Raw genomic sequence first — 24,480 nt, 5'->3', positions numbered from 1 at the left:
TGTTGATAACATTTTGGGGCTCATTGGTAATGACATTGGAAAAATTTCACAAACTGAAACAAATTATTTTAGTAGAGATCATCAAAAGGGAGATACAATTTGATCTTGGAAGACCAGTTTAGATATATCTATACATATCCTACAGGTGAAGTCATAGAGGAGCCACGTTTTTAGAAAAGATTAGAAGTATGAATACAATCTTTCCATAAACCAAAGAAAGCCAGTTATTTTTTCAGTGCTTTAGGTGTGATATCTCTTAGAAAGAGGACCTACCTACAGATGAAGGCATAAGGGAGCTGCATTTTCACAAAGATTGGAAGTGTGCATACATAAGAAAACAGTCTTCTCTACAACTTCAGGTGTGATTTCCCTGAGAATGATGGACTAACTATTGTGCACGCCGATGGTCTGAGATGATGTACAGTCAATCTATAGGGTTTAGAGTACTTTGATGCATAGTAAAATGATCATGAGTTTTGTAGACCTAGGTTCAAATCCTAGCACAGCTTATACTAGAGATATATAAAATATATTAAACATAGATAATTGAGTGTAGAATAGCCCCTGAATCATAGAACTAGTAAGGAGCAAAACCAGCATTTGACTATAGGACATCTCACTTCAAAATACATTATATAAGAACTAAAAATTTCTGACCAACAAAAAACCTACCATATACAAAGTTGAGAGACAAATGACAAATATGGCAAATAAATAGCTGGTTTTATTAAGATATAAAGAGTTTTTATAAATCAATGCTCTAATGACATGTACAGGCAAGTTACAGAAAGGATAGTGTATAGCTTTTAAGCAAATGAAGTTCCAACTTCAGCCATAATTAAGTAAATGTATATTAAGACAACAAAATACTAAAGGTTAAAACCATGCCATATGTTGGGAGAAATGTGGGGAAACAGACATTCTCTTGAACTAGCGGTATCACCTGGGGATCCCCTTTGGTATTGCTTAAATGAATGATAAGAATGTGAGAAATGTTAGTCTGATATCCTGCAAATAAGAGAATCCCTGGGGCACAATGGCTTAAATAAATCCAGGTTTACTTTTCTCACATAATTTGAAGTTTGGAGATAGGTGAGTGCTGGTTCGGGGCTCTGGGTTGCCATTTGCTGTGGTTCTGTTTGCCTTCCCTTCCCTTTACCCCAATAAACTTCGTGGGGGTTGCAAGATTCCTATCACAACACCAGGGACCATGTTTGCAATCAAGTCAGTACGAAGCGAGGAGAAAGGGAGGGGTCGTGCTATCACATCTGTCCCTTTGTTAGGTAAATAAAAGCTTACCTAGATAGGTTTCAGCAGACTTTGATTTATATTATGCTGGTTGGAACTGTGATATATTGACCACCCAGAGCTGCAAGGGAGACTGAGGAAGTGTTAGCTTAACAATGTGAGGCATAGGAGAAAGAAGACAGGAACAGTTGTTGGTTCAACTAGGAGTATCTGCTACACATTTGAGAACAATGTTTATCAAAATGTACATCCTAAGGGACCATATCAAGTATTGTCAAGGATATGACACAACTAAAACTCTCATACACTGTCTTGAGCATAAAATGACACAATCACTTTGCAAAACCATTTGGCAGTTTCTTATAAAGTTTAACATTCACCTAGAAATTCCACCCCTAGGTATTGTCCCAAGAAAAATGTATACCTGTGCCCACAAAAGACATTTGAAAAAAATATGGAGAGCTGACTCTGGGTGGTGAACACACAATGTGGTGTACTGATGATGTAATACAGAATTGTACACCCGAAACCTGTGCAACTTTACTAACCTTTGTCACCCCAATAAACTTTAATTAAAAAATAAAATAAAGAACTATTGATACACAAAACAACATAAATGAATTTAAAAAACATTATCCTGAGCAACAGAAGTCAGGCACAAAAGCATGCATACTGTTTGATCCCATTTATAACTATGGTGATAGAAAGCATGTAAGTGGTTGCCTGGAACCAGAAGTTGGGGAGGGATTTTCTGCAAAGGGTTGTGAGGGAACCTTTGCAGTAATGGATATTGTATTAACCATATTTCTGGATTCAGTAAACTTGATGCTTTAACATCTGCCCTTTATGCAGATGGCAGATATCCATTGTTCTGATTTCAATCATCTCAAATACAAACCGAACCAATCCAGAACCTGCAACCTCTCTAATAACTGATGAAGGTCATTTGCCCTCCCCTCTGCTTCCTGTGGAAATCACCACAAAGGCTTGTGCCTGCAGTTCCTCTCTCTCTTGCCCACCAACTTTCCTACCTCACCCTCAGTGATTGCCCCTGTGGTCCCCTGTGGCGTGATATGTACTCCCTCTCTTGGGAACTATGAGTGTAGTAAACCATCCTTTCCGTGGTAGTCATCTCTTGATCTATTGGCCTTACCATACTTCAATACTAATAAAGCTTATTAAAATGGAATGTTCTATATCTTAGTTGTGTTGGCAATAACATAAGTATGCATAAACTGCACACTTAAAAGGGGTGCATTTGATTGTATATAAATAAAAATATTGAAAAGAAAATGTACATACTCTTTATGTCAACAACTCTGTTGCTGGGACTTTATCCTTTAGATACACTTGCACATATACGCAAAGGTAAAACAAGTTACTCATGCCGTTGTCTGCAATAGCCTTAGACTGAAAAGAATATAAATATCCATCATCTGGGGATTGTCTGTTAATGCAGCATAGCTTGTGCCATTAGAACAGATATTCTACTGCATCTCATGATTTTGAGCTAGACCCACCTACAGCCCTCCAGTTTGGCCAACTGCACTGTTCAGTTAGATCCTAAATGTACAATGAAATATTATTTAGGCATTAGAAAAAAACTGGGTAAGTCTATATGGACTGAAGAGGAACGATGGCCAAGGTAACATTGTTAAATAAGAAAAGCAAAGTTAAAATCAGTGTGCATGCTCTACTTCCATTTATGTTGATAAATATAGAGAGGGGGTAGGTTTTATACATTGCATATGCCATATACGAGGTGTGATCAAACAATACAGCGAATGTTTCAATGTAAAAAAATTATTACAGTGAAAGACACATTACCATAAATCCCCCTCAAAATACCCCTCCTCACTTTGAACATACTTATTCATTGTTCTTGCCACTTTCTGAAACAGCTCTGGAAGTTTTCTTTCATGATAGTCTTTAGTTGCGCTGTCATGGCTGCCTCAATGTCCTGAATCAATTCAAAACGTTTACCTTTCATGGTCATTTTGACTTTGGGGACGAGCCAGAAGTCACCCAGTACCAGATCCGGTGAATAAGGTGGATGAGGACACACTGTAATGTTTTTATGTGACAGAAATTGCCATATACCAGAAGTGATGTGTGACACGGAGCATTGTCATGATGGAGGATGATATAAAGACACTCATGAAAGAGGACTTCCAGAACTGCTTCAGAAAGTGGCAGGAATGATGGGATAAGTGTGTTCGAAGCGAGGGGGAGTATTTTGAGGGGGATTAATGACAATGTTTTTTACAGTAATACGTTTTTTTAAACTGTTACCATGTTTCTTGATCACACCTCATATTGTATTTTCATATGTATAGAACATGTAATAGTAACAAGAATTGCTCCTGGGAAGGACTGGAACCTAGATGCGTGGGGTAAAAATTAAATAATGCCGTTTTTCCTGTACATCCTTTTATAAGGCTTAATTATTTTCCATATTGTATAAATGTATTAAAGTTTTGATGAAAAGTGGCCAGTTACTTTATAAGTAAAATAAGGAGATATTAAAAAATTAAAGCATTTTGAATTTGCAGAAGCACAATTTTTTATTAGTTTTTCAGGCTGATATAAGAATGGTCCTTCTTCTTATTGGATTGGCTACTATTCTTCAATCAATAAATAAGTATAGCAATTTCATGTTTCTCTGGGGCCAAATATCTCAGTGGGGAATAGAGATGCAAACAGTTTAGCATGTAACAAACGTGGGAAAATAGAAAACAGATTCCAGCATGCTCTGGAGGTCTATAGTTCTCCTGACTGCTCCCTTAGAATAAAGTGCCTTTTTCAATTACAGCTCACTTTATGCAAAATACTCCACATTTCCCCTAACACTCCCCCGTACACCCACACACGCTCATTCTCATAACCACCTTGGGAAATATCACTCTCGTCTTTGCTTTACAGAGCAACAAAAGGAAACCCAAGATGATGGTGGTTTGCTGAAGCTGTAAAGAGGCATTGGAACGCTGAGTATGTGTATATTTTCATCATTTAATTTTAGATAGTTGAGTTCCATGTCAAATCTCTCTCTTAGGGAGAGACAGAAAGAGAATGTTAGTTAAATATAGAACACAGCATGGTTTGCGTTGTAGCTTCATATGTTAGTGGGAGGCTCAGAGGAAAGGAAAAAAAAATGTATGAGCCCCTTGCCTCCTGTCATTGTTTCAAATGAGGATGCTGATGCTGCTGAATGTGACATATGTGGTAAAAGTGGTGCAGATGGCCAAGCCAGAGGACTGTAGGTAGGGCAGTCTTCAAATCATGAACTGAAGTAAGATACCAATCAGGATGGTGCAGATTATACGAAACTAACAAACAGCCCCCAAATCCTAGTCATGTAACGCAATGAGGTTTATTTTTTGATCACGCCTGATAAATAGCAGATGTCCGTGAAGGGTGCTTCTCCATGTCATCCTACCTCTGGAACCAGGCTAATAAAGTACCAACATGTGGAACGTCACCAGGTATGACAGCAGTGGGAAGAGAGTGTTGCAGGGTCTCACAACAGCAATTGAATTCCCCAGCTGGGAAATGACACAGTGACTTCTGCCCACAGCCTGTCAGCTATTACTAGTCACATGACTCTGTCCAAGGGCAAGGGGTTTGTTAAGTGAATATCATCCCGTACTTCTAAGGGAGAGGAGACCCAGATATGCATGAACAGGAGACGTCTCCACGACCAGAATAAAAGCAGAGGCAAGAAGGAAGAATAGTGTATAAATAGAACACTAATTAACGCATTTGTTAATCATTATTCCTTCTTACCCGTGACCTAAAGCTGCTATCTTTGTGCGGCCATATGAATGAAGTCAAAGAGGATCATTTGCTTTTGTATAACAGAATGAAAGCAGATATATGCTCAGCATATGTAACAGGCTGTTGAAGAAATCCATTTCTCTCATGTCGGAGTTACTGTTAAAGACCCCAAGGGAGAACTGTATGTCAGTGAAAACAGCAAAGGAAGGCCCTCCAAAGATTCTCTCCTCCATAAGAGAAATGATAACACTGGCAAAAGATGGTCAGAATGAACTTTTTCAGAACTCTGCAAATTAACCAAAGGCTTGCAACAATCCAAGAGCATTTATTCAAGGAAAATGACTGAATATTGGTAAGAATAGTGAGATTTGTGGCATTTTAATTGCACTGTTCCTATCCCCACCTCTTCAGCTGTGAACAGCCCACAGTCATGGTGGAAAACAGCAGCCTGGTAGCTACTGTAGGGGAAAAACATCGAGTTATATCTCTTTCCGAGCCTCATTCCCATACAACTGTCTCTGACCTGTCTGTCATTTGCCTGGAAGGCTCCACTCACACAGCTGTCTTTATTTTCCCTGATTCAGAGCTTACATAGTGCTAACAGCCTTTGCACTGGGATGTTTGTCTAAAACACTTAGAGGCATTTGTTGAACATCTCAGCTTCCTCAGGCAGTAGATAACAGTTGAGGCATATAATAAGCTAACCAAAAAAACGTTAAAGGAAAAGATGGAGAATGAGGTGTCCATAGGGAGATTTGAAAGACTCCGACATATTACTGGGATCTGGAGAACAACATTCATGGGCTGTATATATGCTCAAAAAAGACCTGAGAAGAGACACTAAACTCTGACCTCTGGCTGACTTTGAGGCTCTGTGCAAACAAGAAATGAAGGCTAAGGGCAAGTTGTAAACTGCTTTGCTGAGTGTTGAAGGTGTGATCCAACCTGTACACAGAGCTCCTCAGCAAAGACTGGGTAACTTATTGATTCCAGGCGTTTAAGGAAATCTCTGTCTAATCATTACTTCACTACTAAGCTAACTGAGCAGAGACCCTAGTGGCCACAAATGACAAAGAATACAGACTTTATGCAATTAGTTCAGAAAAGTCACTAAAAAAAAAAATACAATGACAACAAACGTAGCAATAACCACAAATCCCAGGGAAAGGGAAGAATCTGATTTCCAAGGTTATTACATTATATTATTTCAAATGTCTACTTTTCAACAAAAATTATGAGATGTGCAAAAAGAAATAGTAAAGTATGGACCATCCACTGGGGGAACCAGGGAACAGTCAACAGAAACTATCTGTGAGGAAGCCAGATTTTGGCTTTACTAAACGATGACTTTAAATCAGCTCTTTTATATATATATATATATATATATATATATATATATATATATATATATATATAATTTTAGTTTTTTTTTAATTTATTGGGGTGACATTGGTTAGTAAAATTACATAGGTTTCAAGTGTACAGTTCTATAATACATCATCTATATGTCACATGGTATGTTCACCACCCAGAGTCAGTTCTCCTTCCATCACCATATATATTTGATCCCCTTTACCCTCATCTACCACTCTCCCTCCCCCTTACCCTCTGGTAACCAATAAACTATTATCTGTGTCTATGAGTTTTCGTTTCTTTATTTGTTTGTCTTGTTCCTGTGTTGCTTTCAGTTTTATATCCCACATATCGGTGAAATCATATGATTCTTGACTTTTTCTGTCTGACTTATTTCGCTTAGCATGATAATCTCAAGATCCATCCAAGTTGTTGCAAATGGCAGTATTTCATATTTTCTTCTGGCCAAGTAATATTCCATTGTATATCTGTACCACGTCTTCTTTATCTAATCATCTATTGAAGGACACTTTGGTTGTTTCCATGTCTTGGTGACCGTGAATAATGCTCCAATGAACATAGGGGTGCATATATCTTTACAGATAAATGTTTTCAGATCTTTTGAGTAGATCCCCAGAAGAGGGATTACTGGGTCATATGGTAATTCTATTCTCAATTTTTTGAGGAAGCGCCATAATGTTTTTCATAGTGGCTGTACCAATTTACATTCCCACCAGCAGTGTATGAGCATTCCTTTTTCTCCATAACCTCTCCAATACTTGGTATTACTTGCCTTGTTGATAATAGCCATTCTAACAGGTGTGAGGTGGTATCTCATTGTGGTTTTGATTTGCAGTTCCCAAATAGCTAGTGAAGTTGAGCATCTTTTCATATATCTGTTGGTCGTTTATATGTCTTCTTGGGAGAAGTGTCTGTTCAGGTCTTCCACCCATTTCATTTTTAAATTGGATTGTTTGGTTTCTTTGTTGTTGAGTTATATGAGTTTTTTAATGTATTTTGGATATTAGCCCCTTATCAGAGGTGGAGTTTGCAAATGTCTTCTCCAATTTGGTTGAATGACTCTTTGTTTTATTGATGTTTCTTTTGCTGTGCAGAAGTTTTTCAGTTTTTTTCATTTATTTTTGCTTTTGCTTCCCTTGACTTTGAGGTCAAATTCATAAACCCTGAACCCAAGTTCCATAAGTTTACTACCTATGTTTTCTTCTATGCAATTTGTTGTTTCAGGTCTTATGTTTAGGTCTTTGATCCATTTTAAGTTAATTTTGGTGTGTGGAGACAGATAACAGTCTAGTTTCATTCTTTTGTGCATTGCTTTCCAATTTTCCCAGCACCATTGATTGAAGAGGCTGTCTTTCCTCCATTGTATGTTCTTGGCTCCTTTGTCTAAAATTAGCTGCCCATATGTATGTGGATTTATTTCTGGGTTCTCAATTCTATTCCATTGGTCTGTGTGTCTGTTTTTCTGTCAATACCATGCTGTTTTGATTATTGTCACTTGGTAGTTTGATTTGAAGTCAGGGAGTGTGATACCTCCAGCCTTGTTCTTTTTTCCTTAGGATTTCTTTGGCTATTCAGGGTCTTTCATGATTCCATACAAATGTGAAGATTTTTTGTTCTACTTCTTTTTTAAAAAATGCCTTTGGGATTTTGATGGGGATTGCATTAAATCTGTATATTGCTTTGGGTAATATGACCATTTTAACTATGTTGATTTTTCTAATCCATGAACATAAAATGTCTTTCCATTTCTTTGTGTCTTCTTCAATTTCTGTTAATAATGTCTGATAGTTTTCAGTGTATAGATCCTTCACATTTTTTTTGTTAAGTTTATTCCTAGGTATTTTATTCTTTTTGTTGCCATTGCAAAAATAATTGTTTTTTTTTCCATCTCTTTTTCTGAAATTTCATTGTTACTATATAGGAATACAATAGATTTTCATACATTATTTTGTATCCTGCAATCTTAATGTATTTGTTTATTGTTTCTAATGGTTTTTTGGTGGAGTCTTTAGGGTTTTCTATATAAAGAATCATATCATCTGCAAAAAGTGACAATTTGACTTCTTCATTCCCAATTCAGATGCCTTTTATTTCTCTGTCTTGCCTGATCACTCTGGCTAGAATTTCCAATACTGTGTTGAATAACAGTGGTGACAGGTGGCATCCCTGACTTTTTCCTGATCGTAGAGGAGAAGCTTTCAGTTTTTCACCATTCAGTATGATATTAGCTGAGGGTTTGTCATATATGGTCTTTATTATGTTGAGGTACTTTCCTTCTATACCCATTTTATTAAGTGTTTTAATCATAAATGGATTATATTTTAATCATAAATGTATCTTGTCAAATGCTTTTTCTGCATCTATTGATATGATTACATTAAAGTCAGCTATTTTAAATATGTTCAAAGAACTAAAGGAAACCATATCTAAAGAACTAAAGGGAAGTATGAGAATGATGTCTCACCAAATAGAGAATATTAATGAAGAGCTATAAATTAGCCAAATAGTTTCAGGACTTACATTTAAGTCTTTAACCTATTTTTGTGGTTATTTTTCTATATAGTGTCAGAGAGTGATCCAGTTTTCTTTTTCTTTTTGCATGTATCTGTCCGGTTTTCCCAATACCACTTGTTGAAGAGACTGTTGTTACTCCAGTGTATATTTTCACCTCTGTCATAGATTATTTGAACATATAAGTGAGGATTTATTTCTGGGCTCTCCATTCTGTTCCATTGATCTATGTGTCATTTTTTATGCCAGTACCATACTGTTTTGAGTACTATAGCCATGTAGTATAATTTTGTATCAGGGAGCATGATACCTCCAACTTTGTTCTTCTTTCTCAAGATTGGTGTGGCTATTTGGGGAATTTTGTGGTTCCATATAAATTTTAGGATTATTTGTTCTAGTTATGAGAAGAATGACTTTGGTATTTTGATAGGAATTGCATTGAATCTGTAAATTACTTTGGGTTATATCATCATTTTAACACTATTAATCCTTCCAACCCATGAGAACAGTATATCCTTCCATTTACTTGTGTCCTCTTCAATTTCTTTCTTCAGTGTCATATCATTTTCATAAAACTCTTAGAAGAAAACATAAAAAGTAAACTATTTGACATCAGTCTGAGTAATATCTTTTTGGATACATCCCCTCGAGTACGGGAAACAAAAGTAAAAATAAACAAATGTGACTTCAAACTAAAAAGCTTCTGCGCAGCAAAGGAAACCTTTAACAAAACAAAAAGACAACCTATTGAATGGGAGAAGATATTCACAAATGGTATATCTGATAAGGGGTTGATATCTAAAATATATAAGAAACTCATACAACGCAATAAAAGAAATAAACAATCCGATCTAAAAATGGGCAGAAAAACCATGAAAAGACGTTTCTCCAAAGAAGACATAGAGATGGCTCACAGACATAAGAAAAGATGCTCAACATCATTAATCATCAAGGAAAAGCAAATCAAAACCACAATGAGATACCACCTCACATCACTCAGCATAGTTATTATCAAAAAGTCAACAAATAACACATATTGGCGAAGATGTGGAGAAAAGGGACCCATTTGTACACTGTCGGCGGGTCTACAACTGGTACAGCCCCTATGGAAAACGGTCTGGAGATTCTTCAATAAACTAAAAATAGATATATCATATGACCCAGCAATTCCACATCTGAGTAGTTATCCAAAGAAAGGGAAAATACTAATTTGAAAAGATATATTCACCCCTATGTTCATTTCAGCATTGTTTATAGTACCCAAGATAATGGACTCAACTTAGGTGTTCGTCAATAGATGAATGGATAAAGAAGAAGTGGTACATGTATACAATGGAATATTATGCAGAAATAAAAAAAGAATGAAATCTTCCTATTTGTGACAACATGGATGGACCTAGAGGTTATTATGCTAAGTGAAATAAGTCAGGCAGAGAAAGACAAATACCACATGGTTTCATTTATATGTGGAATGTAAAAAAAAAAACCAACAAAACAAAACAATAACAGACTCGTAGAAGCAGAGACTAAAGAGGAAGTGGGGGAATATGTAAAAAGAAGACAGGGAATATAGTCAATAATATTGTGATAAGTTTACACGGTGACAGATGGTTACTAGAAATAGTGGTGTGATCACATTGTAAGGTATAAAAAATGTAGAATCACTATATTGTACACCTGAAAGTAATATAGCCGATATAAGATTGTATACCAACTATACTTAAATAAAAAATAAACTTGAAAAGAGCCAAATAGAAATTCTGGAGTTGAACAGTACAATAACTGAAATGAAAAATAACTAGAGGGACTCAACAGCAGCTTTGAGCAGATAAAGACACCGGGATAAAAGCAACAGGCACCAAATGTTCCCACAGTCTAGTCACAAATTCCATAGAACTTAATGAGAGTTGGGAGGCCCCCACATTGCTGCAATCTCCTCACCACCTCCCTCAACCTATATAGGTATAAGTCTGTGACTGCACTGGAGAATCATCAGAGAATATCTCTAAAGAGTAAGTCAAGTGATGGGGAACGGTCTAGAGAATCATTCTTAGAGAGGGAGGGTGGCATCTCACTCCATAGTTGACTGTTTGTCTATGTAACAGATTGCTGATTTCTTCTCTGGGACTAAGGGACAGGACAATCACTGGAGAGAGAGCAAGACAGAGACCAAAGAACATTCACTCTGGAGGAAGCCAAGATAGTTGGGTTTCCTATGAGTCAAACAAACACAACGCAAGGTAGCTGGGATTAAGCCATCACCTCACCCATGATGGCTGCCTATTAGGCAAGGGGGCCCTGGCAACATGAAGCTGTATGGTCAGCATCAAAGGCAGTATTTGAAATAGATTCAAGCTGAAGTGTTTCTTTCACATGTGAGAACTGTGTAGTGGGAAGATCCATCCCAAGGGGACTCTGGAAAAATATATCCATGAGCCTCAGGTCAGAGGGAGCATTTGTGTTCATGCATGCACAGGGCCTCTGCAGAGGAGCAGGAATAGTCAACAGAGAAGGCGACAAATGTACCTCTTCTATCAGGGATGTCTGCCCCAGGTACCACTACCCCTACCCACCCACCCACCCCCAGCCTGTGACACAAAACAGGAAAAAGAACCCAGAAGAGGGCTGTGTGAAAGAATTTATAAAAGCTCTCCCCCTATTCTAAACCCTTCAGGCCGAGGTACAGTACTGTGGGCCCAGAGGAAGAGTTCATGATAAACTGAATATGAGACTGAAGTTTTAAACTGGGCTGGCCTGGGTATTTTCAAATATAAGAATGAGCAGGCTAGTAAAGGATCTGCCTGGGATATCTTTGAGGAAGGAAAAGGGAGCTGGAACAAAGAATGTTTGAAAGAAGTGGTTGGAGAAGAAATATTCTTGTCAAGTTCTATAAACTGGTTCCATATAGATATCATGGAAATTATTATAGTGAGTACACAGGTCATTCTTTTGTATCTTAAAAACACACCCACTGTGTAAGCATGGCAAACTGAATTTCTCTTCTCTGTGCCTCAGATCACTCATCCAGAAAATGCGCTGGTACTATACACAATAGGCAAGACATGGAAACAACCGAAATGCCCATCGGTAGATGACTGGATTAAGAAACAGTGGTACATTTATACAATGGAGTTTTACGCAGCCATAAATAAGAAAGAAATCTTACCATTTGCAACAACATGGATGGACCTAGAGAACATTATGTTAAGTGAAATAAGTCAGACAGAGAAAGACAAATACCATATGATCTCACTTATATGCGGAATCTAAATAAAAGAATAAGTGAATGAACTAATCAGAAACAGTTTTGGAGACATAGCGGAAAAACTGAAGGTTGCTAGATGGGAGGGGGGGTGGGGATAAGGGGGAAGGTGAGGGGTTTAGAAAATAGTCGGTAACCACAAGATGGCCACAGGGTTTTGAAAATTAATTTGGGGAACGTAATCAATAATGTAAAAATTTTGTAGGGTATCCGATGGGCACATGTCCCATTTAGGAGACCACCTCAGGGGTGATGTAGATGCCTGATCTCTGCACTGTACACCTGAAGCCGAGCAATAATGAATGCCAACTATAATTTTATATAAATATATATGTATGTATATTTATATATTTGTATGTATATTGTTACAGGAAGCAGAGTACAGCATTAGGAATAGAGACAGTGGAAATTTAATGGCTCTGTGCGATGTCAGAGGGATAGTGGATGGGGGGAGGGGGGATCACACAGTGTGAGGGATATAAATGATAAACGTCTAAGTATTGCTTTGTCTTGTGCACCTGAAACTAATAAAAAAAAAAAGAAAGAAAGAAAATGAGCTGGTTTTACCAAGTCATTTCTAAAAAGTACCTCTTTACTCCAACTTTCTTCAGCACAGTAACCAATGACTGTATACCAGTAAGGAACCCAAGTACAGCACTTTACAAATAATCCAATTCTTACAAACACACTATGAAAAGGTAGGAGAGCTGTTCTTGGTCCTTTTTAAGATGAGAAGGATCACGAGGCTTAGAGAGACCAAATGACTTGCGCAAGTTCCCCCTGCTGGTGCATGGAAGAGTGAGGACCGTGAATCAAGCCTTCTAACTGAAAACCATATCCTCTTTCCAGTAAATCACACCATTTCATGCCTCGTCCAATTCCTGCGTTTGTCATCCAAAACATTTTCTAAAATGGTATTTTTATCTGTTACTATTTCATGCATTATGAGAGGATTATGCTTGTGAGCAAGAAAGAACATGCTGTAAATTTCCTCAGTGCTGGATCAGGTCTCTGGTGGTGGTGGAGGGGGACATGTTTTCCATCCTCTGAAGGGCCTGGAGACATGTGTCTGGACTGGCCAGGAAAAGAGGCAATGGGCTGCAGGGAAACGAGGAACCTGCAAAAGTCATATACCATGTTTCCTCGAATATAAGACCTAGCCGGACCATCAGTTCTAATGCGTCTTTTGGAGCAAAAATTAATATAATATCCGGTATTATATTGTATTATATTATATTATATTATATATTATAGACCTGGTTTTATATTATATTAAAATAAGACTGGGTCTTATATTAATTTTTGCTCCAAAAGATGCATTAGAGCTGATGGTCTGGCTAGGTCTTATTTTCGGGGAAACATGGTAAGAAGTTTCTTCCATTTGGGCGAACATCAGAAGGAAGGAAGTAGGTCGGTGACCTGACAACCAGATCAAGAAGAGAAATGCTGGACTCTTTTTTGAATTTACCTTCATAAAAATAAAAAGTCTCTCCAGAGATTTCCAGATTTACATTGAAATAGATGGTGCTAGAGGATGACGGATGTCCAGGCCCTTCATGTGACAATATTTGTGTAAAAGCATTTGGAATCATGATTATTATCCTAACAATGAAATCCTGGGGAAAGTGTGTATTTCTTTGGAGTTTTAAATCTACAAGCATCTACCATTGTAAGGCCAGCTCTTATTTACACAAAGGATTGCTTTCCAACCTTCTGTCCACTTGGAATTCTTGCAGTACTGCATTACATTGTTTTATCGTGTGGTCATGTGTTTTGGGTTACCCTCATCATAAACTGCAGCTGCAGGAAAGAACTGTGTACCCAGTCTACTTTAAACTTAATAAAATCTTCCACATGGAAAATAAATTAAACCATCCTATTGTGGTACATGTTTATTGTGATGACAAGAGAGGGGGATACTTGAGTTTCTGTGTTTTTGGTTTAGGACATTGGGCTTTCAAAGGCCCCTGGGAAGCTGTCTGCTGCAGAGGAAATCTACTAGGACCTCAATATTCAAAGATTGAAGTGACTCAGTAGAGTCAGTCTCTGGGGAGAGGAAAGTGGAGGCCAAAGTGATTGAGAGGCTCCATCCCTATCCCTTTCCTCCTCAAAGCTGATCAAATCTGTGTGGTCCCAGAGTGTGGTCCCACGCTGAACTGCCACCTACTTAGATAGTTTGTCACTGACCCCTGAATTGCTTAGAACTGGAAATGCTTTTATTAAAATAGATTTGGAACTCACAGATTCCCCGAACCTCAAATCCAGAATCTACCTTCAGGGTAGATTTGGTAAAAATAAGAAAGGGATAGAACAGATTTTCCAAGGAATAAATAATCAGGTCCAAATGTAGAGTTTTCATGGATTATTCAAACCACTTTCATAAGTTTCATGTGCCTTGTATGGGCCCTCAAGTAGTATTGGTTTAGTAATTCAAGAGTCTTCGACGCTATCTTCTTTCTCATAGTGTGGGAAAGTTTTCTATGAAAGCCTGTTCCCTCACCCTCTGCCAATGTGTGCGTGCACGCGCACACACACACCACCACCACCACCACCAGCACCACTACCACCACAGCTCAAATGCCTGGAGCAGTGACTTCCTAAGAGAACCTCCATGAAGGTGTCCATCTACTCAGAGATGTTGGGCACCGTAATGTAAATACACACACTCACACATACATTTACACACCCAGGATGCTTTTATTTAATGTTCTTTATGTGGTATTACACTCCAAAGCCTGGGACGGTATAGATACAGATGAAAAATAGGAATGAAATGCACCACATCTCTTAAAATACTGATCACTGGATAAGTCTTAGGTAAGGCCACCCCATTCATGTTTCTGGGATGAGTTAGTCTCTGTTCCAAGGAATGGGTGTGTATATCTAGCTGAAGACGGGACAAAAGTAGCAGGAAAAGGGATTGAGAGAAAAATCCTTCGACAGGACAGTTATTACTTTGATAAATGTGGTATATAACATGGAAGGTCTGGGGCACCTTTGAATTTCTAGTGTCCCTTTTCTCTGGGAATGCATGTCAAAGCATCCATGATCTGATCACCAAGAAATCCTTAAAGATTACCAGCTGTTTTTTACCACAAGCAGTTGATTATGTTAGAGCATCTGAAAACTTGATGTATCCAATGCCTATACTTAAGGACAAACAAAATTGCAAATTATTTCATCAGTGCCATTAGAGTAAAACACACACGTACACTTAAAAATACATTTAACTCTTTTCATTCTAAAGGTGCCCACAGTTATATTGTGGATTTTCTTGGCTGTTGACCAAAGAAAGTAACAGTCTTTTATGAATTCCTTTATCCAATGTTCAAATAAGGCAAGCATCAAAGTGATTCAAAGGTGTTTGATGAAATCACAAGGGGCCAAAGGAAGCCTCGGGTGGTGTCATTTTGGTGCACGTGTGTGCATGCATGAGCACACGCACACTCACAGAAAACTTGTCACTGATCAGACCCCGTAGACACGCAGAACTCCCTTTTTTGAGGAATGGATTTGCAGAGGAATCTTGGCCACTCTCCTGTATGAACCAAAGGCACAGGAATTATATCATTGCCTCAGGGATCGTCTCAGATTCCCTGCAGCTTCTAGCTGGAACTGGAATGTTCCTTCCAAAGCACTAGAGAATTGCCACTCCACCCAGATTCTGCTGGATTATGTGATTCTTGGCACCTTAGTTATGCTCAAACCTTCACACCCTCCTGAAAATCCGTTTCAGAGTTCAGAGCTGGGTTGTCCTGTATGTGGTTGCTGACAGTCCCTGACAAGGGCCATAAACTATCAAATGGTTTAGGACGGTGCTCATGAAGTGTGTTTGATTATGCAAGCCTACAAGTAACGATAAACGCACACGGATTCTAAATATATGCATATCGATTTATAAACTATACAGATGAATCAGGGGCTGATACATTTTGTATATTAGAACACATAATGGAATAAAGACAAGTAAGTAAAGGGTATTTTTAAATGTGTTGCTCCCTGTGATGACATCATCCTATGGGAAGTCTGGGTAAGACTGGTCTATAATGGAAGTGTTGTCAATACATGTTTTACATGGATTTCTTGATAATGTTAAATATTTGTGGCTGAGTTCTGAGTTACCTTCGGCTATGAATAAAGAGGCATAAGGTGGCTGACGATGGGCTGCTTGGATGATGGAAAGAGTTGCTTCTGACATTTTCTTATTATTAACTTGGGACTCCAATAATATGATTACCTCAACCCATGGTATCCTCACAGAAAACTTTAAAAGCCCTGAGTCCATCGTGTGAGGTTTATTCTAGTTACAATTAGATAATATAATCTCTAAATGCACTTAACTAGGTTTTCATAAAAGGTAATACATTGTACTACTCCAGAGTGAAGGTGACTACTGTCATAGGAACCAAGTGTAGGGTGCCAACGTAGAAACTTAAATGTTAGCAAATTTTCATTTCTTTCTTTTTTCATTAAAATTGATTGGGGTGACATTGGTTAGTAAAATGACATAGGTTTCAGGAACACAATTCTGTAATACATCATCTATACATCACATTGTGTGTTCACCACCCAGAGTCAGTTCTCCTTCCATCACTATATGGTTACCCCCTCTACCTTCTTCTACTATCCTCCCTCCCCCCTTACCCTCTAATTTCTTCCTTATTTCCTAGATAAAAATAAATACAAATGGAAGTTCTGATCTTTTCTCCCTGTATTCCAATTGCTTAACTTGCTTACCCTCGGTAGTACAATACCCCACTATGGAGATGAGGAGAGAGGCCATAGCGATCTGAGCTTTTAAGAACCTATAGCATGAACTGCTCACATCAAGTGACAGCTCAAATGTCTCCTCTCCAGAGACATCTTTCCTTAGTTTAGCATCTATCACTGTCACCATAGCATTTATATACCCTTCTAGGAATTATACTGCTTGCATATGTATTGGCTCACTTATCTATTGGTGTATTATTTCCCTCTTATCCTCCATTAGAATGTAAGGACCACAAAAGCAGATGCCCTGTCTGATTGCACCACCCTTGTCCCTTGACCTGGAAATCAGTTAACCTTTTGATTAATGTAAGTTTTAACCTTTCAATTTATGTAAGTTTTGTCGGTAGCCATTTACTTCACTGTTGTGAACGAACAGCTCTGATATCCTTACAGTGTTAAGAAGTACAACCTGACCTTCAAATCTTCCAGTTTCCTTCTCAGATATTGAAATGGATAATCGCATATGATGGTTGGCTTATGAATTTGGGGAAGAATTCCTAGTTTTCACCACAGGAACCAAAAATTCTTTCTAGTTCCTATCTTGCAGAAAGCCAAACCCAAAACTACTTAAGTGAAAATTACATGTAGTCTCAAAAAATATGTTTCCTCTGTGTTAATTTTAAAGATGAGAGGATACAAACTGAAATTATTTCCTGGAGCATTCCAAATCACAAAATAACATCTGAAACCTTAACATTCATAATTATTCCTCTGAAATATTTATGCTTCCTAACTCAGGGAAAATAACATATATAGATATAAATGGCATATAATGAATAGAAGACTATTTTTGAGTGCTTTCTCTACATCAGTAATTTTGCCTGTATTCGTAATTTAAAATTCAAAAATTAAAACCCTTTGAAGTGGTTGTTTTTATCCACATTTACTATGCAAAGACATCAAGGCAACAGAATGTGTCTCAGGGTTCTTTATGGCCCTAGGGAAAACTAAAAATACTCCTATCATAGTTTTTGTTTTTACCATTTTTCATTATTTATAACAACAAAGACAAACATTTCTAGAATTGTATGTAGTTATTTAATAGGTGTTGTAGTAGGCAGAACAGTGTCCGCCCCCCAGATGTCCACATTCTAATCCCTGGGACCTATGAGTACGTATGTTACCTTATATGACAAAAGGGACTTTGCAGATGTGATTTAGTTAAGGACCTTCAGATGGAAAGGTTATCCTGGATTATCCAGGTGGGTTCAATGTAATTATAGGGCCTATAAGTGAAAGGAGGCAGGAGAGGCAGAGAAGAGGTGAGGATGGAAACAGTGTAAGAGTGATAAGATGTGAGAAAGTCTCTGCCAGCCATTGTCAGCTTTGACGATGGAGAAAGGGGCAAATGCCAAGGAATGTAGGTGGCCTCCAGAAGCTGGAAGGGGCAAGGAAACAGATGCTCCCCAGAGCCTCCAGAAACAACACTGCCCTGCTGACACCTTGTGTTTAGTCCAGTGAGACCCATTTGGGACTTCTGACCTCCCAAACTATAAAATAATACGCTGGCTTTGTTTTAAGCCACTAAATTTGTGGTAATTTGTTACAACAGCCATAGGAAACCAACACAGCTATCTTTTTGGAATATGCACTTTTAAAAATTCATCCATCCCCTTGTGTAGTCTCGTACATTTACTTCATGACAAATTTTGATGGCTTCAACAAAGTTGTTTAGTTAGAGCTCTTGAAATCTGAGCTTTGATCATATTAGAGAATCATTTTAAATCATACAAATTGGGTAATAATGCTGAGTCCTGTGCGTCATGGTTTATAACTCTAAGTTCATATGCAAAAAGACACCTTTCTGAAACAAAGCAATAGTGATAAATGATTTGAATGTTCAATCCAAACCTCCTGTTTCTTGGGAACTGAGCAAATAAGACCATGCTCTGTAAGAAGTGTGTGCTCAACAAATGTTGACAAGTAACAGAAGAGACACAGGTGTCTGGGAGGTGGTTTTTGGACCTACAGATCTTCCCTGGTTTCAGCGTCTGATACTTGGCTGTCTACAGCCTATTCCTATAATGGAGCCGATGGTATAACATATCCAGCATGGTTTCTCAAATAGAACTAGAAAATAATAGTCTGGGAAACGTACCATTATCTGGAACTAGAAAGAATCGTGATACTTGAAGTGTCTTAGCACTCTGGGTGGACTATGATTTTCCATTAATCAAGTTCAGTGCTGCTACCCAGTCTTCACTACAGAGTACACTGGAAAGCAAGATCCGCCAGTAAAATGCTTTAAGAACACTCCATATGGAAACCATTGAGCATATGGCAAGTGACATGTATACATATAAAAATAAGAACTGTAAACATCGCAAGCTATTTTAATAGTGAAATCATATTTTTCCCACCAGCACCTCTCCCACAAAACACAGCAAAGAGTCCCCCAACCCTTCTGCCACCCGAGCCCCCAGCAAGAATGTGAAGTGTGCAATAATGGCTATGCTCAGTCATGGTACCAGTTAGCGTCCCAAAAGGAAGCAGATGACACACTCAAATGGGCTTATACGGAGAGTGAGTAGTGAATTCTTTAGAGGGTTGGACAGGGTTGAAGAGTTAATGGAGGGATAGCAGAGCACCAAGAGATTACCAAGAGTGGGGAGCTGCTGGTCGCACTCCTAGGTCTGAAGGGGGAAGGGAAGGGGATGTTCTTTGGGGCACCAGATAGAGCTAGAGCTGTAGAAGTGGAATGACCTGACAGGAGCTGTGCCTGTAGCAGAATGCAACCACTGGCAGTACCACAGCAGGTTGGAAGCAGGAAGGTAATTACCATGACCTCTTCTTCCACCCACCCATCTGTCTCTTGCCAGAGCCTCCTCTTGGCCAAACCCAATCAAATTGCTTCTGGTCAGTAGTCTAGATGAGACAGTTCATGGAGGTCTCTCGAGAAGAGAAAATGAGACAAAGGTGAGAATGCATGGGACATAGAGAACAGCCCAATTTTTCAATTCAGCAAATATTTTAATGATTACTTACTGTGAGCCATGCTGTGTGAGATGCATGTGACAGAAGTGATAGAAGTGGTTTAGTTTGCCTTACAAATCTCAGAAACTGCCACAGGAAGACAGACAAGTGAATGACAATATGATGGCATCGATCATATGATAACAAGAACAGAGTGTTATGGAAACATGTAAAGGAGCAAGCCCATATATAAGGGGTTAGTGAAGGCTTCTACAAGGAGTCATATCTAAGCCAAAACATGAAAAATTCATTGGCCATCACTGTCAGTGAGAACTGTTCCAAGGGCTCCTTCACACATTGTAAGACATTTCATCCTTCCAAGGACCCCATGAGTCAGGATCCATTATGAATCCTCAATGTAAAGGTGGAGAATTTTTTGCACAGAGATGTGACTTGCCCAACCAGCTTTAGTTGGTGTATTCAGGTATCTAACTCCAAAGCTGCCTTATTAACCACAACCCTAGAGGTAAGGAGGGTTCTAGGTAGGGGGGAAAGCCCAAGCTAAGCTTGAGAGATCACAGTCTGTTTAGAAAACTAAAATTTAATCCGGCTGAAATAGAGAGCGGGAAGTGGCCAGGTGAAATGGAGAAACAGGATTAGAGGCTATAGATGTGAGAACAGATCAAGCAGGACTCCATAAACAATGTAGCAGTTTTGGTTTTAATCTAAGAACAATGGGAAGCTTCTGGAGTGTTTTAACTAGGCTAAACAATGCCTGGATTTTCACTTTCCAAAGATCACTCTAGCTGTAGAAGACAGAAGGTCTTGAGTGGGTCAAGACATAAGTAGAACAGTTTAGAGACTGCTGCACAAAAATATTGCTGCATAACCCAGCAATTGCAATCCTAGAAACGAAACTATGTCCATTTAAAGACTTGTATGTGAATGTTCATAGCAACATTATTCATAGTAACCCAAAAGTGAAAGCAGCCCTAATATCCATCCGTAGGTAAATTGATAAACAATATATGGTTTATCCATACGATGGAATATTATTCAGCCATTAAAAGGAATGAAGCACTGATTCATGCTACAACATAGATGAATGAGCCTTGAAAACATTATGCTAAGTGGAAGAGGCCAATCACAAAAGGTCATGTATTTTATGGTTCCATTTCTATGAAATATCCAGAAAAGGCAAATCTATAGAGACGAGAATAGTAGTTGTTGCCAGGGGCTAGAGGTAGGAACAAGGATTAACTGTAAATAGTAAAGAGGGATCTCTTTGTGGTGATGGAAATGTTCTAAAACTGGATTATAGTGATGGTTGTACAACTCGGTGAACTTACTAAAAACCACTGAAATGTACACATAGAGGGGGTGAATTTTGTGTTATGTAAATAACTTTTACCAAAACAAAATAAAACAGGCTGTTGTGATAATGCAAAGAAGACAAGATGGTGGCCAGAACTAAAATAGAGGTGGTGGGAATGGAAAGTAGAGAAGCAGTTGAAACTGGTAATGCCACTTATGATTAGGAGAGATGACTGGAAAACTTGGCACCTTGACCAAGAGGCTATGAGAAAGGCACTATGGCTCTTTGCCATCCTGGTGTTGGATGTTGGCTTTGTTGGAGGACAGAGAGCTCCTGGTTTAGAGGGGTGGTTACCCAGAAAGCAATGCGTTTAGACTGAGCAGCAGCTCCCTGCTGATGATAATGCGTAGAATTCTTGCATACAGATTTTCTGGCATCAGAAGGGGGCTTTGAGAGTTAGCTCAATATTTTGGATTCAACTCTAAGGAGGCACTAAGAACAAGTGTAGCACAATGTCTGTGTGGATGACTATCCTCATATGTGTCAATCAATTTTTCAAAACAAGAATGAGGATATCTGGGTCCTTGAGTTAATACCCCTTTCCACATCAAGTATCGTGACATTTGGGATCCCTTGAGGAATGTTTGGGTGGTGAAGTCTGCTAATGTAGCTTTAGAGCCAAGAAAATGTCAATGATCTTTCTGCTTTCCCCTCGAGCCACAATAAAATCCAGGCTCTGATTAGTTGTTTGGGCGACACCTAGTCTTGTTTTGATGGAGTTTGGTAAAACAAGTAAGAAGATTCATTTTCCCAGGCCCATGAAATACATGGAATGGTAAGAAAATTGGGTTAGACTGTGTTTCCCCTGCCAGGACATAGAGTTCTCCATGTAGTTCAATACCCCCTAAGGGATGTTTGAACCTTTCAGCATATGGTTAGTTAATCTCTCTTATGCTGGGTTATCAGTGGGTCAGCTGAAAGGTCAGAAGCCACAAGAACATGAGAAGTCTGAGCTTGGAGTTCTGAATTGTAGAATGACTTTTAAAGACTTGGGATGGGGTGGGGGTGGTCTAGCACAGGGTAAGGAAGGGATTTTCCTGCTCTCTTTCGGCAGTTTTTTCTCTGTGTTGCCTTTTCTCTTCGAAAAGATTGAAATTATCTGCCTCTCTGATATAAAATTTGCTCTAGGTATATACATTTCTGGCAGCTGGTAGGCAGATGTGGTGAAGTGCTGCCCCATAGAAATGCTCTCAGCATATCACTGATTTTAAGCTGAGACCTGGGACACTTGATTTAAAGCCAAATATTTCTTCTGGTTAAAATATCTTGAGCCAACAATGTAAGCTAAGAATTTCGTCAAGAGAGGGATAAATATATGCTGGCACTCTAATGTGGTTTTAGCTGGGAGGCTGGCTTAACATGGGCAAGTTAGGGTGGCAAGAAGGAAGCTTTTGTATTAACTATTGATCATTGCACCCTCTCGGTAGCATCACATACTATTCCTGTACCCTTGAAAGTCATCCATGGAGCAGCTGAGAAAATTCCTTATTTGTAAAAGATCTTTCTTTTAATTAAAGTTTATTGGGGTGACAATGGTTAATAAAGTTACATAGGTTTCAGATGTACAATTCTGTAATACATCCTCTATATATCACATTGTGTGTTCACCACCCAGAGTCCGTTCTTTTGAAAGTTCTACTTTGTATTGAAAATGAAGTCATGTTCTGCTGTCCTTCTAATAATAAAAACTGAGAGATGACATATTGAAGAAATAGGGCCTCGTTTTCTTTCTTATTCTTTAAGTTCCTTATGTCTTCAAAACACATGGTTTGCTTTGACAATAACAAGACTTTTTCAGCCCGAGTACTTGAGAAGCAAGTGAGCAAACTGAATTCTGTACTGCCTGATAGAGCACTGAGTACATTGCAAGCTCAAATTGGATTACTGGATCCTTGTTCAGAGAAAAGATTTAAGAGGCAGATGGAAGACAACCCAGATTTCTCATGCTGTGCTGAGGACCTGGCAGCTTGAAATAACATATCTTGGTCCCAAATAAACCTATTAGAGAATTACTGAGAGAGAATAAGCATAGAATGTTATGTTCTGGTTTTGCAAAGACTTTGTCGACAATAGCATTTGCAAATCAGGACACGGAAACTTAAAGAAACTTGAGTCACCGTGAGTGAACACTTGAGAGTGACTTGGAGACTTGGAGAGCTTTTCTTTTTGTGTAGAGGCATAATTGTTTGTATTTCTTGGTTTAAACCACTCCTGCCCACTTACTGCATAATGCTTTTATTTTGTGGAACTTCAGACTTGATTTTACCCACGGGGAGCATCAGTGACAATGTATTTTTGGTAGCAAATTCAGGAGTTAATTCTATTTGCTTCTGAGGATAAGAGAGTTTCCTCAGTTTATTTCTGAAATACTAACCTTTAGCATTTGTAGCTGTTTCCCTTAAGCAAGTTTTTGGAAGCCTTAGTTTCCCTGAAAAAAAAAATGATTCCTATAGTACCGAAAATAAAATGTAAATGTTGCTAAAAATCTTACGGAGAGCTTAGTGAAACGTTATCAAAGTCTCATTTAAATGGAGGCAAGAGAGATTGTTTACTTGGAAGATTCTGTTGGGAAAGGAGATATATATGAATGCTTATGTTCATCAGGTGCTTTTTTTTTTAATGTCTGTCGATGTCAAGACAATGAAATGCATCATGTTTAATATCTGTTCCAATCTAAGTAATTTTAAAAGTAGTCTGTATATTAGCACATTCTTTTTGAAGTAACTCTTCCAGATCCCAATATTTAGGTGAGAATTAAACTTTACACTTTTGTTATTCTGATGAAGAAGAAAAAAGTCCTGTCCTTATGGCCAGAATTTAAACTGGATGGATGGATGGCTGAGAATGTAAATTGGTTCAACAACTATGGGGAGAAAAAAACAGTATGGAGATTCCTCAAAAAATTAAAAATAGAACTACCATACAACCCAGCAATTCCACTTCTGGCTACATATCCAAAGGAAATGAAAACAGGATATTAAAGAGATGTCTGCACCCCCGTGTTTATTGTAGCATTATTCACAATAGCAAGGACATGGAAACTGAGTGTCTGACAACAGATGAATGGATAAAGAAGATGTAGTACATGTATACACTGGAATATTATTTGGCCATGAGAAAGAAGGAAATCCTGCCATTTTTAACAACATGGATGGACCTTGAGGGCATTGTGCTTAGTGAGATAATCCAGATGGGAGGAAGAAGGCAAATACGAGTTATGACAGTTAGGTTCATGAGCTTGCCACAGTGTGTT

The sequence above is a fragment of the Rhinolophus sinicus genome, chromosome X, assembly GCF_036562045.2.
Source record: "Rhinolophus sinicus isolate RSC01 chromosome X, ASM3656204v1, whole genome shotgun sequence".
Lineage (NCBI taxonomy): Eukaryota > Metazoa > Chordata > Mammalia > Chiroptera > Rhinolophidae > Rhinolophus > Rhinolophus sinicus.
Note: the sequence above shows the minus strand (reverse complement) of the source record.